The sequence below is a fragment of the Dermochelys coriacea genome, chromosome 3 (genome assembly GCF_009764565.3).
Source record: "Dermochelys coriacea isolate rDerCor1 chromosome 3, rDerCor1.pri.v4, whole genome shotgun sequence".
NCBI lineage: Eukaryota > Metazoa > Chordata > Testudines > Dermochelyidae > Dermochelys > Dermochelys coriacea.
The window spans coordinates 109,696,976-109,711,648 of NC_050070.1; the positions used below are offsets into that span (position 1 = coordinate 109,696,976).

The following is a 14,673-nucleotide window of genomic DNA, read 5'->3' on the forward strand; positions in this document are numbered from 1 at the left end:
TAAAGTGCTGATCCAGTCAGGATCAAGTTATCCGGTTAAATTTGGGGTGGCAGAAACAAAAAAGCAGCATAGTAAGGGAATATTACAGAAATGGAAATTTACCTTCAGAAAATCTTGATTCGTCCATCAACAAATCATTTTGAGAGAAAATTCCCTACCAGCTCTATGCCTGACCCTCACTCTGAATAGTCTGAAAACAGTTCATGTCAAAACGCATACATTCAGAATTCCCACACTGGATGTGTTACAAGATTTAGGCCCAGATCTTACAATCACTACCCACGTCCTTACTCTAAGCACATGAGTAATCCATTGATAGGAGTACAATGACTTCAATGGGACTACTCATTTGATTAAAGTGAAGTGAATGCATATGTGCTTGCACCGTCAAGGCTTCAGTGTTCAAAATTCATTACATGCTGATACTAAGAGGCCGACCCTAACGTACTGCTAAAATTGTCACTGATGTCCAGCCAAATTTTGCCTAAATTAAGGATTTCAGGGTTGTGACTTGGACCCTAAATGAAGATGCACATAACCCAATAGCTATACAAAGCATACGGGTTTAGTCTCTTTTCACCTACACAAGTAAACATCGGGAGTAACTCCACTGATGTCAATGGGATTATACTGGTCTAAAACTGGTGGAAGTGGGAGGAGAATTGAGCCCTATGGCCCAAATCCTCAAAGGTATTTGAAATCATAACATAGGGGAGTTAGGTGCCTCAGTACCCTTAAGGGTCTGGACTTATATAAGTAAGTGTAACTTAAAATTTCTTTAGTAAGCCTATATAGTATCTATTAAAACTGTCAAAACATCGATTTGTGAGTGAGTGTCTCTCCTTTACAGAATGAAATTAGAAAAAGTATTAATGATAATTTATTTATTTTCTATCAACTACGTTAGTATGAATCATCATAGTGTAAACAGCTTAGAAATCATGTTTATGGGAGGGCACTTCAAATCTCAAGAAGTCAGAGTCAGAAAATACCTATCAGATGACATCAATGGTGTGTAACCTTCACAGTATGGAAGACTGTACTTGACAGCTTCCCAGAACCCCAAGTAATTTGCATACACATTTACGATTTACACCAGGGGTCTCAAACTCAAATGACTACGAGGACCATATGAGGACTAGTGCATTGGCCTGAGGGCGGCATCACTGACACTCCCACACCTTGCTGCCCCTTGCCCTGCCCCCACTCGACCCCTTCCATGAGGCCCTGCCCCTTCCCCACCCCCATTCCAACCCCTTCCTTTGTCCTCTCTATCCAAAGAATCTCCAGTCAACTCCAGAAAAACAGAAGCAACATCCCTTGGTGTAGTGCAATAGCTCAGTAAGTCAGCATTTAGCCCTTCCATTATCTTCTGAATACTGAGCTGCAAACACACCCTCAGAGAGCCCTCTGTGTTTGCAATGGAGACTGAACAGAAGAAGTCTTTTGCAAAGTGTGCTGCTTCATGGTCCCAGGACCACAGATTTTGTTAAATCTCTGGTGCAAGGCCAGCAACTAGTGGACTTCAGGAAGAGTACCAGGAATGACCACACATACCAACAAACAGTGAAAAAGCTAGAAGTGTTGCAGGTTCCATGATGAATTTATGATTGAAGTTCAGGACAGGACCAACAAGCAGGTCCAGAACCAAAGACAGTGGAACTCACGAATAGAGAAATGGCCATATTGATGCCCCCCTCCAAGCTTCAAGTGACCAGCAAAACTGGGAAAAAAAGCGAAGGAGAATGTGGGACCAGGGGATACGAAACATTGGGGGGGCTCTGTTTTGTACATGATTTCACTGTTTGCACTTATTCATGCATTTTTTCAGGGTGGGGGGGTTGTTTTGTTTTAAGGATCAGTTGTCACTGGTGTTTTGGTGTTGTAATGGCAGTGGGCCTGCTGGGAAACAGGTTAATGTTGGACTTTTCTAATACATGTTTATAAAGCTTTTATTTTCTCATGAAAGTTTATTGCTATCAGTGCATCACATCATACAATGTGTATTTAAAATAAATAACGGTACACACATGATCAGGGACAATTAGGAATTAGTATGCAATACAGTTAGTTACATCACTCCATACTTAAAGCACTTCCTTACATCAATCAATACTGTGAATCAATCCCCACCCTCTTTGATAAGTGGTCATGTCATTGGTCAGTACTTTGCAATGAACCCCCCACTCAGCCGCAAGCACTGGAACCCCACACAACCAACCAATCAATCAGCCCCATCCCCTCCACAAGCACATTCACACAGGTACTATTCTCCCTCTTCCGTGCAAGTCCATAATGTGGGAGCACAAAGCATCCCTCACTTCTGTTGCTGGGGTGCATCCAGCTCCAGCTGTGAGTGGTGCACCTTCTGACAGGGTGTACCAATTCAACGACCCCTCACTATTCTTGGTCCATTCAGGCTTCACAAAGATTGTGAAGAGCACATCAGACCACAGGAATGCAGACAGCATTAGTGACACTGGAATCCAAATGGGTCTGTAGACATCTCCAACAGGCTTTCAATCTGACAAAATCATATTCAACCACCATTCTACATCTGCTGAGAGTGTAATTAAACTGTCATTTGCCAGGAATCTCTGAAATCAAGGTACGGTTTCATAAGCCCAGGCAAAAAGGGGTGTGTGTGTATCCCCTAGAATAATGGTGGGGATATTAACTCCATTTATGACAATGTCATTTGGTGGGAATAGTGTCCCAGCCTGTCCATGAATGTAGATTCCCAATCAGTGAAAAACCCTGGCATTGTGAACCTTTCCGGTGCGACACGCATTAACATTCATAAATCTGCCTCTGTGGTCAACGAGGGCCTGCAAAACAATGGAGGGGTCCCCTTTGTGGTTTGGTTTTTGTACTCGTGCTCCTTGAGGAGGGCAAACTATGTACATGAGGCCCATCAATGGCCCTGGCGCAGTTTGGAAACTCCATTCTCTCAAAGCCAGCCATTACTTCAGGAATATCTTTTATGTCCACCACCTTGGGGTAAACCGCACACCCCTGACTGCATCAGAAACTCATGCCACCATTTTACCCATAGTAGACTTTCCAACACAAAACTGGTTTGCAACGGACATATAGCAATCTGGGGTAGCCAGCTTCCAGAAGGGAATAGCCACCCCCTTTTGGACCAGCAAGGGTGCCCTCATGTATGTCTCTTTACACTGGAGGGTTGGGGCAAGCTGCTCATACAGCTCCAGAAACGTAGCTATCTTCATGCAAAAGTTCTGGACCCACTGCTGGTCATCCCAGGTCTGCATGACAAGGTGGTCCACCAGTCTGTGCTTGTGTGGCCCTGTGCCAGAAGCACTGGTCTACATATGGGGCATCAATGGCTGTACTGACTGTAATGAGTAGCATCAGCCAGAGTGAGTCTGCCATGCCAGAGTACTCTTCCTCCTCTGCATCCTCCTCCTTCATAAGCTCTGTCAGGTACCCTTAGTGGGTCAGAAAATGCCACTGAAATTTCCACCAGCATCTCACATAAGCTCTGACCATTTTTTGACACAGGAGTGAAAGCCCAAACAAGAGAAGTTCTCGAAACTTCATCTGGGAGTGCACAGACCAAAATGAAGTTTGGCAGGATGTGTTGGCAGGCAGTTCAAACTTCCTGTAACATTGCAGGATGAACAGCCAAGTTTTCCCACAGTGCACCATTGTCAAAGCGGCCACATTTTGGGAGGACACTAGACAGTCTGGGATATACTTAGTTTGATTCAGGTTTGCATGCTGCATTGCAGATGCCAGGGCCCCAGGTTTGAGCCTGGTTAGAAAATTCTGAATGTAGGGTTAACAATTAGTATAGACGCTCAAGCCCTGGGTTCCGTAACCCAGGGTCAGCTGACTCAAGTTCCACTAACCCCAGGAAGAAAAGGAGGACTTGTGGCACCTTAGAGGCTAACAAATTTATTTGAGCATAAGCTTTCGTGAGCTACAGCTCACTTCATCGGATGCATTGCAGGCTTACACTGCAATGTAGACATACCCTAAAAGGCGTCTACATAGCTAACCTGCTGCCAACTGCTGCAGGGAATGAGGTGAAATAAGTCACAGGCTACTGCTCAGCTGCTACAGTGACATTGGGCCACGTGGATGAGTGATGTGCATGCACTCTGTGGCTATGCACATATTTCCAGATCACATGCCTTCAACGTGCCTTCCTGCAACCCTCCACACTCACAATACAAACACATACAGTAACTATACGTATTGCACAAGACGGTGAGATGTTCCTCCAACTCCCTCCAGTGTTTCTACTGATTTGTTCACATATGCAGCACCAACACAGCACTTCTACTGCTTTGGAGCCTAATGTACCAGTGTAACCTGGCCCAATATTTGGCCAACCATTGGGAAATTCAGCCGAATTTTCCTTTGGTTTATATTAATCCCATTACTCCTACTTAAACCACACTTGTCTCTTTTCAAACCCTTATTTTTTTTCCAAAGTAGAGCAGTGTGAAGAATTGATTTTCAGTATGGTAGCTGAACTGAAAAATCCAAACAAAATTTTGTTTTGGGTTGACCCTAAATATAGAAACAAAAGAAATGAAAAGTCAAAATGTTTCTCTTGGAAAATGTTGAAATGAAACATTTTGACTTTTTTTGAAATTTCCCCCACACCACCTTTTTTTTTTTTTGGCCAAAACTATTCACCAAATTCAAATCAAATTCACAAACACTGTTGGTCAATCCTCTACTGTATTTTTCTGCGATTAAATTATTTAGTGAAATAATTTCACCCACTCCAATGCAAATCACACGCAGCTTCATTACTACTAAGCACAAGAAAACTTTTTCCAGGTGTGATTCGAGTCTAGAAGTCCAAGCCTAGAGCTGTCTCAATGCTGTTAAAGCTTTCCTAATTAAAAAAGAAAATAAAAAGTTGTATTATAATCAGACTAGTTAGCAGAACTTCTGGATGCTCATCTGCCAGCTAACCTTTGACTTCTGAAAAAGGAAAGAAGCAAACAAAGGTGAACTGTATACGCCCCAGGCAAAGCAGGCTGCTGAATCAGTGGTCAACACTGGCAAATAACTTCTGTCAGGAAGTCTTCAGCAGGAGCAACACTTTGACATGCTGCCAGTAGGTGTCAACATTCAACCCACTGGGAAAATGCAGGAAATGGAGCAGGGGAGAATACAGTAAGCCATACAACTAGGATGGATGAGGGGGAATAAAAATAGTACATTTAAATTTTTGGTTTTAATGGGGAGCAATGTGCATTTTGGGGGAGGGTTAATATTCTGAAGTAAACAAGCAAGGGAGCAGACCAAATTCAGCTCTGGGGTAAGCAAGCACAACTCCACGATGATTGGGTCCACTTACGCCACAGCTGAAGTTGACCCAAATATTAAACTTTGATTAGCTTAGTCAATGCTGTCATACACGCAACTCCTGCCTGACAAAATAAATATTGCAAGTCTGTTTGGATATATTACATGCAAATAAATTAAAGTACATAAATGGTCCAAAGATTATGGTCTTGATTTACTGGTAATTCCAAGGACTGCTCAGTGCAAATCTGAAGAGAGATTGCAAAAAGGATTTTAAGCCATGGTTCCCTGCCCCCCCCCCCCCCAGTCTAATCCTAGAGCCATTAGGGCACCCATCTGGTCCCTGGCATAAATTTGAGCAGCCTGAGGTCTGCTTGAATTTACAATGGCTGCCAAGTGGCCACAACGGCCACGGGAGATCAGCCAAGAGAAGGGAGCCCCAGTGACACCCTGTTCTGCTGCCACACCCCCTAAATTGGTAGTCAGCAGAAGTGGTGGTGTATATGAGCTGTTACAATTGCTCTATGCCACCCACAGAATTCCTTTACTGCAGCCAGATCTACCATCTTTATTGTTGTTTTGCAGAGCAGGAGTGGCACAATTGGAGAAGTGGGGCTCATATCATATGTACAATAAGACATATTGGGATTGTTATAAAAATTGCAGATGTTGAGAAGTTACTAGGTGCAGCATGAAATTCTGAGATCAGCTAAAGAAACCTGTGGTTCCTACTTAAAAGGAGCTGGCTGGAGTCGTTCAAACCACACTGTGTGTATCATATGAACCCTAGTGGTTTGTGCAATTGATTGTTTCATGTGTGTCATACAGTCTTCCCGCCCCATTACACCTGACTTCTCTTACAACTGTCTTCGGAGAGTATTCCTTTGAATAACATTGATAACATACAATTATAGGCACACAGCAGAATGCAAATCCTACTGACACATACACATTTTGTTTTCCTAAACTTAAATAAAGAAAACACATTTTTGGAGTTGACCATCCTGAGGAGTACTGGGCATACTTAAGAGTAGCAGCAGCCTCAGGTTACAAGACTGGGTTCTCCTCTCAGGGATAACTCCACTGAAATAAAATCAAGGTAAGTGAGAGGAAAAGGAGTCTTCCCCATACTCTTCGCATACCTGTTGCTATCATACAGCTGCTCTGATGTCGTTTACTATTTCCTGTATAATACAAACTGCATACCACTTCCTCTATAGAAAAAACAGCCTCACTTGTTCTTAGTTGACGATGGAAACACTGTCAAATTTTCCACTAGCCAAGCTTAAAACCATTACTGAAGTAACCTTCATTAATTTTTCCACAACATTTTGCAGAAATGTCAGGAAACAGCTGCACCACAAATGATGAACTGTCCCTATTGCCGGTGCTTCATTAGATAACTTTACATTATACATTTTTTCTTTTTAAAAGTCTAATTCCATTTTTTGTTGTTCTTTTGTTTAAGATGCAAATACACAAGTCTCTCTTCAACAGTAAATGACTGTCTGTGTTTAGCAGTGCACACACATTTTATGAATGGCAGAAGAATTTGTACAGTTTGGAGTTGCATATTTCTAGGAAAAGATTGCTTCCTGCAGATTGCTCAGCTGTGTCTTTCTTGGATACAACTCAATAAAGTTCATGACTTAAAGTCAAATTACATTTGCCAGTCAAACAGCTGAAATTCACTGCACATGCATGCGCATGCACACACACACACATAAAATCGACTGAAAAACATGCTGCTTTTTCTTTCTCTCTTTACCCTCCCATTTTTATCCCCTTTGCCACCTCCTTTTTATTTGAGCTATACCATGTGTCCCAACCTATCAACCAATGCATTGTACATTTTTGGCAAAAACAAGTACTCCTCATAACTCCAAGTATGCAATCACTGAGAATCTATAAAGAGTCAGTATAAAACTGAGTGCAGCCATCTGGAGATAGCTGTTCACTTGGATCTGAGATTCCTGCAGTTCAAACATTTGCAATTTCTGAACTAGTTGGCAACATATCAATGGGTCAGGGGAAGAAGTACCATCACACGGATTTCCCTAGTGTACTGGTTTTGATCCATTTTTAAAAGGTAAGTTCACAAACTTTCTGACAAGCCCATCATGAGATAGAGCATGGTTCAAAGGATTATTAGACCACATCAGGAAAGTTATGCAACATTATTGGATGCAAACTCTTTGTTTAAAGTATTAATCCTGTTGAAACACTTGATAATATTTGCCACATTATTGTATGTTACAGTATTCCTATATAAATGTCATTGGAGGATTTTAAACTGTTATAGTGTATCTCACATACACCTTGAGGCTGTGGACCTCTGAACCTGTAACCTTTGGATATTTTCACAGGAGATTTATAGTTTTCTAGCATATACAACAGTGTGTGTGTGTGTGTGTGTGTGTGTGTGTGAGAATAGGTACATATGTGTAGTAAAGGTTCTCTAAAGTGAGTCCTATCAGGTGTGTCTAATGTTTAGTAACCTTGTTAATCCTGTCAGGAATAAAATAAAAAATATTTGTTTTTTGCAGAAATGATAACTGGAGGTAAGAGAACATTAGCTACCACTCGAGAGAGAGAAAGCAATTTATCTAGATAGTGTAAATGAAGAATAGCTCATATGAGCTACCACAAAATGTATTTTTGTTTGTTCATTTGTTAGTTTCACTTTTCATAGAAGTGTGTATTGGAGAATATGATTCAGAGACAGCTCTATTCACAAAAAGCCAGACACTCGTGCCCTTACTCATTGCTGAGTAGCTCTATGGGTATTTTCATGGATTTCAGCACGTGCAAAGTTATCAGAATGTGGCCCAGAATTTCTAAGCTAGGAAAACTAATTAGTTAATTGGTGCAATGGAGGCTACAACAAACAAACCAACCAACCCCACACCAACAAAATTTACCACATTTGCTTATATGGCAGTATTTAGTACTCTGTTTTCTAACTCTAGGTATATGAAATACTGTCTCAAAAATCCAGTTTTCTAAAGCACTCAATTTCATAATACAGTATTGAATTTCTCCTTCAGAATATCCTTATCTGTCTCTGTTCTAATTTGAAAGCAGTAGGTCACAGTGCCAAAGGATTTCAGGGGCTGCATGCATCCAATATACAGAATGTTAATGCACTGCAATCTATCACTCAGCTATCCACTGCCACACAATGAAAGTAGTAAATACATACATTTTATATCGACAGAGATGAAGCTAACTCATTAGGTTTCATTAAATAAGTCTGGACATTTTTGTCATTGGATGAAACATAATAAGTACATGAAGAAAAATTACAGTACAAATACACAGTCATGTATCTTGTTGCAGTTACAACACTGATATTCCTTCTTACAATCATAAGGAAACAGATTCACATACATTGAACATACGAAAGGTACGTACATTTTCTTTCAGACCTTTCAGCTAACTTAGTTCCTGTGCAGACTGCTGTATGGGCAGCCCTAGAGAACGGTGTCCTCGATTTATTCACAGAAACAGGCGTAGCACAGGATGTGACTAAACAAGCTTCCCCATGCTGCCCTGCCAGTATGATTCAAGAGCCAATCTGGTGTATGAGGGGGTAATTCGGTCTCCATACCCATTCTGTACTTGGTCTCCCTGTTCAGACTGACAACTTGTGTCAACTGTGATGCCAAAGAACAGTTCAGTCACACTAGGAAAGGGTTAGTCATTTAATTCCATGGGAACTCTCAATCCCCAGACAGCTCTCCCATTTACCTCATGTCTCAATGACCAGTTCCCCCTCCTCCTCCTCATGTTTCAGAGAGTGCCATTCCCCTATCCTAGATATTCAGGAGGCCAGCAAGTAGATCCATTGCTCCATTAACTCGTTCAGTGGTTTTCTGGGGGAAGAGGAGGAAATCTGAATATCCCCATCTTACAGTAATAATAGGACTGGAAAACATCGGCTGCTTCCACTTCTTATGCCCCAAGCTCCAATTCACTTAACTTGGGCTCATGCCAATATGGGGAGAACGAAGCCCAGACCTGCTGTCAGCTGTAACCCCCAGACCCACCAGAACAACTGGCAATGGGCAGTCTTACCCAGGACCAGGACCCGGACCCAAAGGGGAGACCCTTGATCCCCCGGGGCTTCCAGGGTCTGATTCGCTATTGCTTTGCCCCTTGAGCACAGTGAGCTATATCTGGGCAAAGTATGTGTAAAATGCTTTTGGGATCAGAATGGCAGCATTTGACACCCACTTTGCATTTGCTTTGGACAGGTGTAAATAACAAAAGGTGTCAGGCAGCAGAAAATCAGGACCAGCATCTTTGTAATGCTCAGACAGCAAAGAGCGCCTGGATACTCCATACCACATAGCACCAGAGCCTGAGCACTTAATATCACACCAACATTTCAGTTTCTCCAGGATGGGATGGCCATCACTTTCCAGGGGGTATCTGAGGCTGCAGGCTTGGTAGTATTGCATGCACCTCTTCTGAGGGAAGATATGCTTTCCCAGCCCCCCTGAGCTAGCACTACAGTCAGTCTGCAAGATCTAGCCCTTATATCAGGTAAGGAAAGGTTCAGTTTGTTAATGGAAATCTTTTTAAAGCTCACACACCATATTTACTACCCTACAGTTATTAAGTGTTTATTTTATTATCATTAGCACACAGGTAACACCACATATTACAGTACCAATAGCATAGCCTTAAATACCTTAACTGAGAGCATCTATTCTAAAATTCAGTTGCTCCCAACAAAAAAAGCAAAGTATGCCATTATCAGCCAACTCATTATCAGAGAGAGTTTTCAGCACATGAGAGAGCGCTACAGCAATAAGGGTCCTAGTTCACGGAAGTGCCATAAAGTCACTGGAAAGATTAGGTTACAACCCCATTTCAAGGACCGGCCACTACCCTCCTGCATGCTAATGTGCAACCCTCACCCCAAATCACCATTAGCTCTATTTGCCATTCACATTCTGCCCTGTTGGTGCCCTTTCTCTATGCTACTGTAGTGAGTCAGAACACAGCCAGGACTCTGTTCTTCAGAAAGGAGTTCCATTTATTTTGCTTTCATTTTTGTCAGCGCTTTCCCAACTGCTACTGCTCTCCGATCTTTTGGGACACTGGGCAGGGACAACGGAATAGGTAAACACAGCTTGGGTTCTTTTTTCTAAGGTAATTCCACAGGCCCTCTGGATGATATGATGTGTCGTCCCCTGCCCACATCCAGCCTGCTCAAACTACACCCCTCTCCTCCAGCACTAACCCCAGGCAGTGCAAAAAGGCTTCTACTGGTTCTAGAAGGAGGGAAGGAGGAATGGAACAGTGCAATACAGGCAGCTGAGCTCATCATCTGTGCAGAAATGGAGAGATCCACATGCAGAGAGTCTTCTCTGTGATCTAGCACAGGGATGGGCAAACTTTCTGGCCCAAGGACCACATCAGGGTTGCAAAAGTGTATGGAGGGCCAGGTAGGGAAGGCTGTGCCTCCCCAAACAGCCTGGCCTCCATCTCCTCCCACTTCCTGCTCCCTGACTGCCCCCCTCAGAATCCTGACCCATCCAACCCCCCCTGCTCCTTGTCCCCTAACCGCCCCCCCCGGAACCCAACCCCCTATCTAACCTTCCCCCCTGCTCCCTGACTGCCCCAACCCCTATCCACCCCCCCACCTCCTGACAGGCCCCCCGGGACTCCAACCTCTATCTAACCCCCCCATTCCCCGTCCCCTGACAGTGCCCCCCCCAGAACCTCTGCCCCATCCAATCACCCCTTGCTCCCTGTCCCCTGACTACTCCTGGGAACCCCACCCCCTTACCCAAGCTTCTCCCCCCGCTCCCCATCCCCTTGCCATGCCACTCAAAGTGGCAGGAGCTCGCAGCCACACAGCCCGGCCGGAGCTAGCCACGCCGCCCAGAGCGTTGATGGTGCATCGTGCTGAGGCTGCGGGGGAGTGAGGACAGCACGGGAGGGGCTGGGGGCTAGCCTTCCCAGCTGGGAACTCTGGGGCAGGGCAGAACAGTCCTGTGGGCTGGATGTGGCCCATGGGCTGTAGTTTGCCCACCTCTGATCTCGCATGACCGGGGCCCAAACCTCAAGTCAGTTTTGGGAACAGTTCAAAGAATGAGTGAAGGTTCACATAGCTCATCCTCATTTAAACCCTCCCACTAATGCACAGAATAAAACATAATTTTCTCATTATTTCCCAGGACTATTGATACAGTATTGACAATTCTGGCAATTCTATGTCACAATATTTGGTATTTTTCTTAAAGACCCATCTCCTGTAGTCATGTTATTACATGAGAATCCCAGCTTTCATTATTTTTCAAGTATGTTTCTGGCCCTCATAATTTCAGAGAAGAATCCTGAAAATTTGATTCATCTGAACCCAACAAACTCAAAACCCAAAAGGCACATAAAAAGAACCCAACATTGATTGTTGTCAAATCTCATTATTTTAAAGCTAATGTCATGATTTGGGGCAGGAGGACACTGATTCAGACTTGAATGCTTGGGGATGTCTATACTGATAGAAACATAAAAAAATTATTTTCTCATAGTCTCAAGCCTATGATAGCAATGAAAATAATTTTAAATGCATTTCGTTATAGACGTGAATTTTTAGACAGAATTAATACATAATCTTTTGAGCCATTGACTACCCAGCCTGATGTGACCGGTAACTCCAGAACTGCAGGGGATCACTATGTACAGGACACTGAGCAACAAGTGTTCCTTTACCACAGACAATGTCATAAAGAGTGCACTGTAATTGCTCAATGAATTAAAGGGATATCATCAGTTTATAATCTGGTTAATTTAAAAAATGAGTTATAGGTATTTTCAGGTCCTGAATCTCCCTGTCAATTTTTGTGGTTTTACGACCACATTGTCCTATTCACTTTGTGAAAGAACCACACACCAAGGGGAAAGTAACTGATTGATTATACCGGGAAAAAACTGTGAAAGTGCTGCCAAATGCACTAAGTCAACTAACTCAGAAAACAGAGTAAGTACTTTTTCTTTAACCTCTTTCAGTTCTAGCAATAGTTGGTGTTACTTATAACAAAAGTACGTGAAATATTTAGACAGAACACAGCGTAATTTGTTAGTATTGTGAATGAATTTCACATAAATCTTATAAGACTGAAAAGAAATGTTCACCCAGACTGTAAAGTCAGGCCTATTGCCACAGTTAAATCTAAGTGCGTCCTCTGTTATTTTTCCTCTTACCTGGTTGATGATATCAAAGGTGCAAGTGAATAATGGTTCCAATCAAGGCAATTTGGTTCACTACTCCAATAAATATGGCTCTTTATGATCGTCTCCACCTATTAAGAAAACAAAATTTGAAGAAAAAAAAGTTTTAAAAACTACGGAAAAGCCAACCTGCTGTTTTATTTGATAACATAATGGCATTGTGATGTTGGCTGTATAAATAAATACAACCACCACAATGAGTCAGTCACTGCCATTTTTTACAACATGCAAGGGGTTTTCTCTGTGAGTAATACAGTACAAGCAATTTGTATCTCTGCTGGGGTTTCCAGTGTGCACTGGGTTACAATAAACATGGAAAATTTCTTCAGTGCTGAAGACGCTTGATATATGGGGCCAACAGGTACCTAGATGGATGCATTTTCAAACACAGGCACACAAATTTAACCTGCAAAATCTACACAAGCAGGCAGTGCATGCACATTCAGAAAGTATGCAAGTACATCACACGTGCATCTATACTTAACTGCCAACTTCAGTAGTACTTCTGAAAATTTGGTTCCCGAAACCAGAACAACAACAACAACAACAAAAGCATATTTCAAAATAGTTTTTAAAACCCTATTTGGCTGTTGTTGAAATACAAGTTCTCTCATTTCTGTTGCTTTGCCTTGCAGTCCTGTGCTTTAAAAACAGCTTCGTTTTTTAAATTCACATTTTTGCTTTGTATTAGCTATCTTCAGAGGAGAAAGCACCAGTGTATGTTGTGAATTTCCATTTAATACTTTAACTCACTGACTTTAAAAAGCACACCTTCTTACTCAACAGATCTGCTCACTGTGTGTATTCAGACAGATCTGCAGACGTTATTGACAAAAAAGTTTTTACTGCTTTCTAAAATTTATTCCTGCTTGTGCTACACAGTCAATACAGCGGTGAGAGAGTGAACCTGAGTCTATTCCTGAACACAGAACTTCAGCCCAGTAGTTAACTAAATTCCAGTTGCAAAGTTAAATGCTTCCTATTTACTGGGAGCCCCAGTGCACACAGTGAGGTTATTTAGGGTACACTGGCAACTTGCCAGAAGCCTGAGAATCACATCTAATCTGCATACACAATGGAGTGATTACAACTGCCTTGGTTTTTAATACAGTGGTGTTACCTGCTGAGGGGTGGCCAGAGGCCGCTTCATGTTTGGGACACATTTACTCCACAAGGTACATTCCTGTCTTAGGACCTGCTCCCATAGAAGTTGATGGCAAAACTCCCACTCCAATTCAAAAGGCTTAAAGGGTTCAATGCCATGATTTTCCATGCTGCATTATATACAGTGCAATACCTAGACATGATGGGATGGGCTAAGGACAGGATTTTCACTCTTATGAGAATGCAGATGTGGTTTAATAGAAGCACAGTGCCAAAATCCAAAGAATGAAATAGGACTGGAACCAGTTAGTAAAAAAACCCATATGCTTATGGTTTTTTTCTGTAACGTTTGCTATCAGCAACAAAAACAAATAGGCAAATGATAATGTGTTACTAACCAGTAATGTAAACAGTGGTCTATGCAGGCATTTGAGCATATAAAAAACCCATATGTTCTGGCTCCAGACTCTTACACTTTATAGCGTCGATATAACTTTCTAGGAAATTAATTTGGATATAGAGTCAAGAAGCTACTTTTGAACTTTTGAACTGGTGGGGCCCAATGAGGTTTTAATCTTTATGGGTGAAATCCTGGCAACATTGAAGTAAAATGGCAAAACTTTGACTTCAATGGGGCCAAGATTTTACCCAACATATTTTTACAGTGTACAGCAGAAAAAGTTCTAGCAAGTAAATAAATGACATGGCTACAGATTACCCCATCCTGCAATAAAACCTGGGTGCCCCTATATACAGCATGTGTTTCCCATAGTAAGATAAGGATAAATTCCAATTTCGCCCTTAGAAACATGGCCCTTTCATTCTGTGGAAACATGGCTCACTGGCTTCACTGACGCTTGTAGCACTTGCAGAGAGTTGTTTTTATTAAAAGTTCCCCAGTGTGTCGTAAATATGCTTATTTAATCCACATAGTAAAAACAGTGGGTTTAATTCTCATTTACACTAAATGTGCTGTATATTGCTCTGACAATAGTAAAGGAGACTTAAGTATAAACAAGAATAAAGCATAGC

The 14,673-nt window shown here is 42.2% G+C and overlaps 1 protein-coding gene across 3 annotated transcripts in view; it reads right to left on the reverse strand.

Annotated features, from left to right (window-relative positions):
- HIVEP2 (HIVEP zinc finger 2) overlaps positions 1-14,673 on the reverse strand; it is a 157,615-nt gene that overhangs the window by 50,849 nt on the left and 92,093 nt on the right. For all 3 annotated transcript variants that reach the window (XM_038394849.2, XM_038394850.2, XM_043511121.1), the window contains exon 2: positions 12,511-12,608. The gene's annotated coding sequence lies outside the window, so the exon portion shown is untranslated. The remainder of the gene's footprint in view (positions 1-12,510; positions 12,609-14,673) is intronic.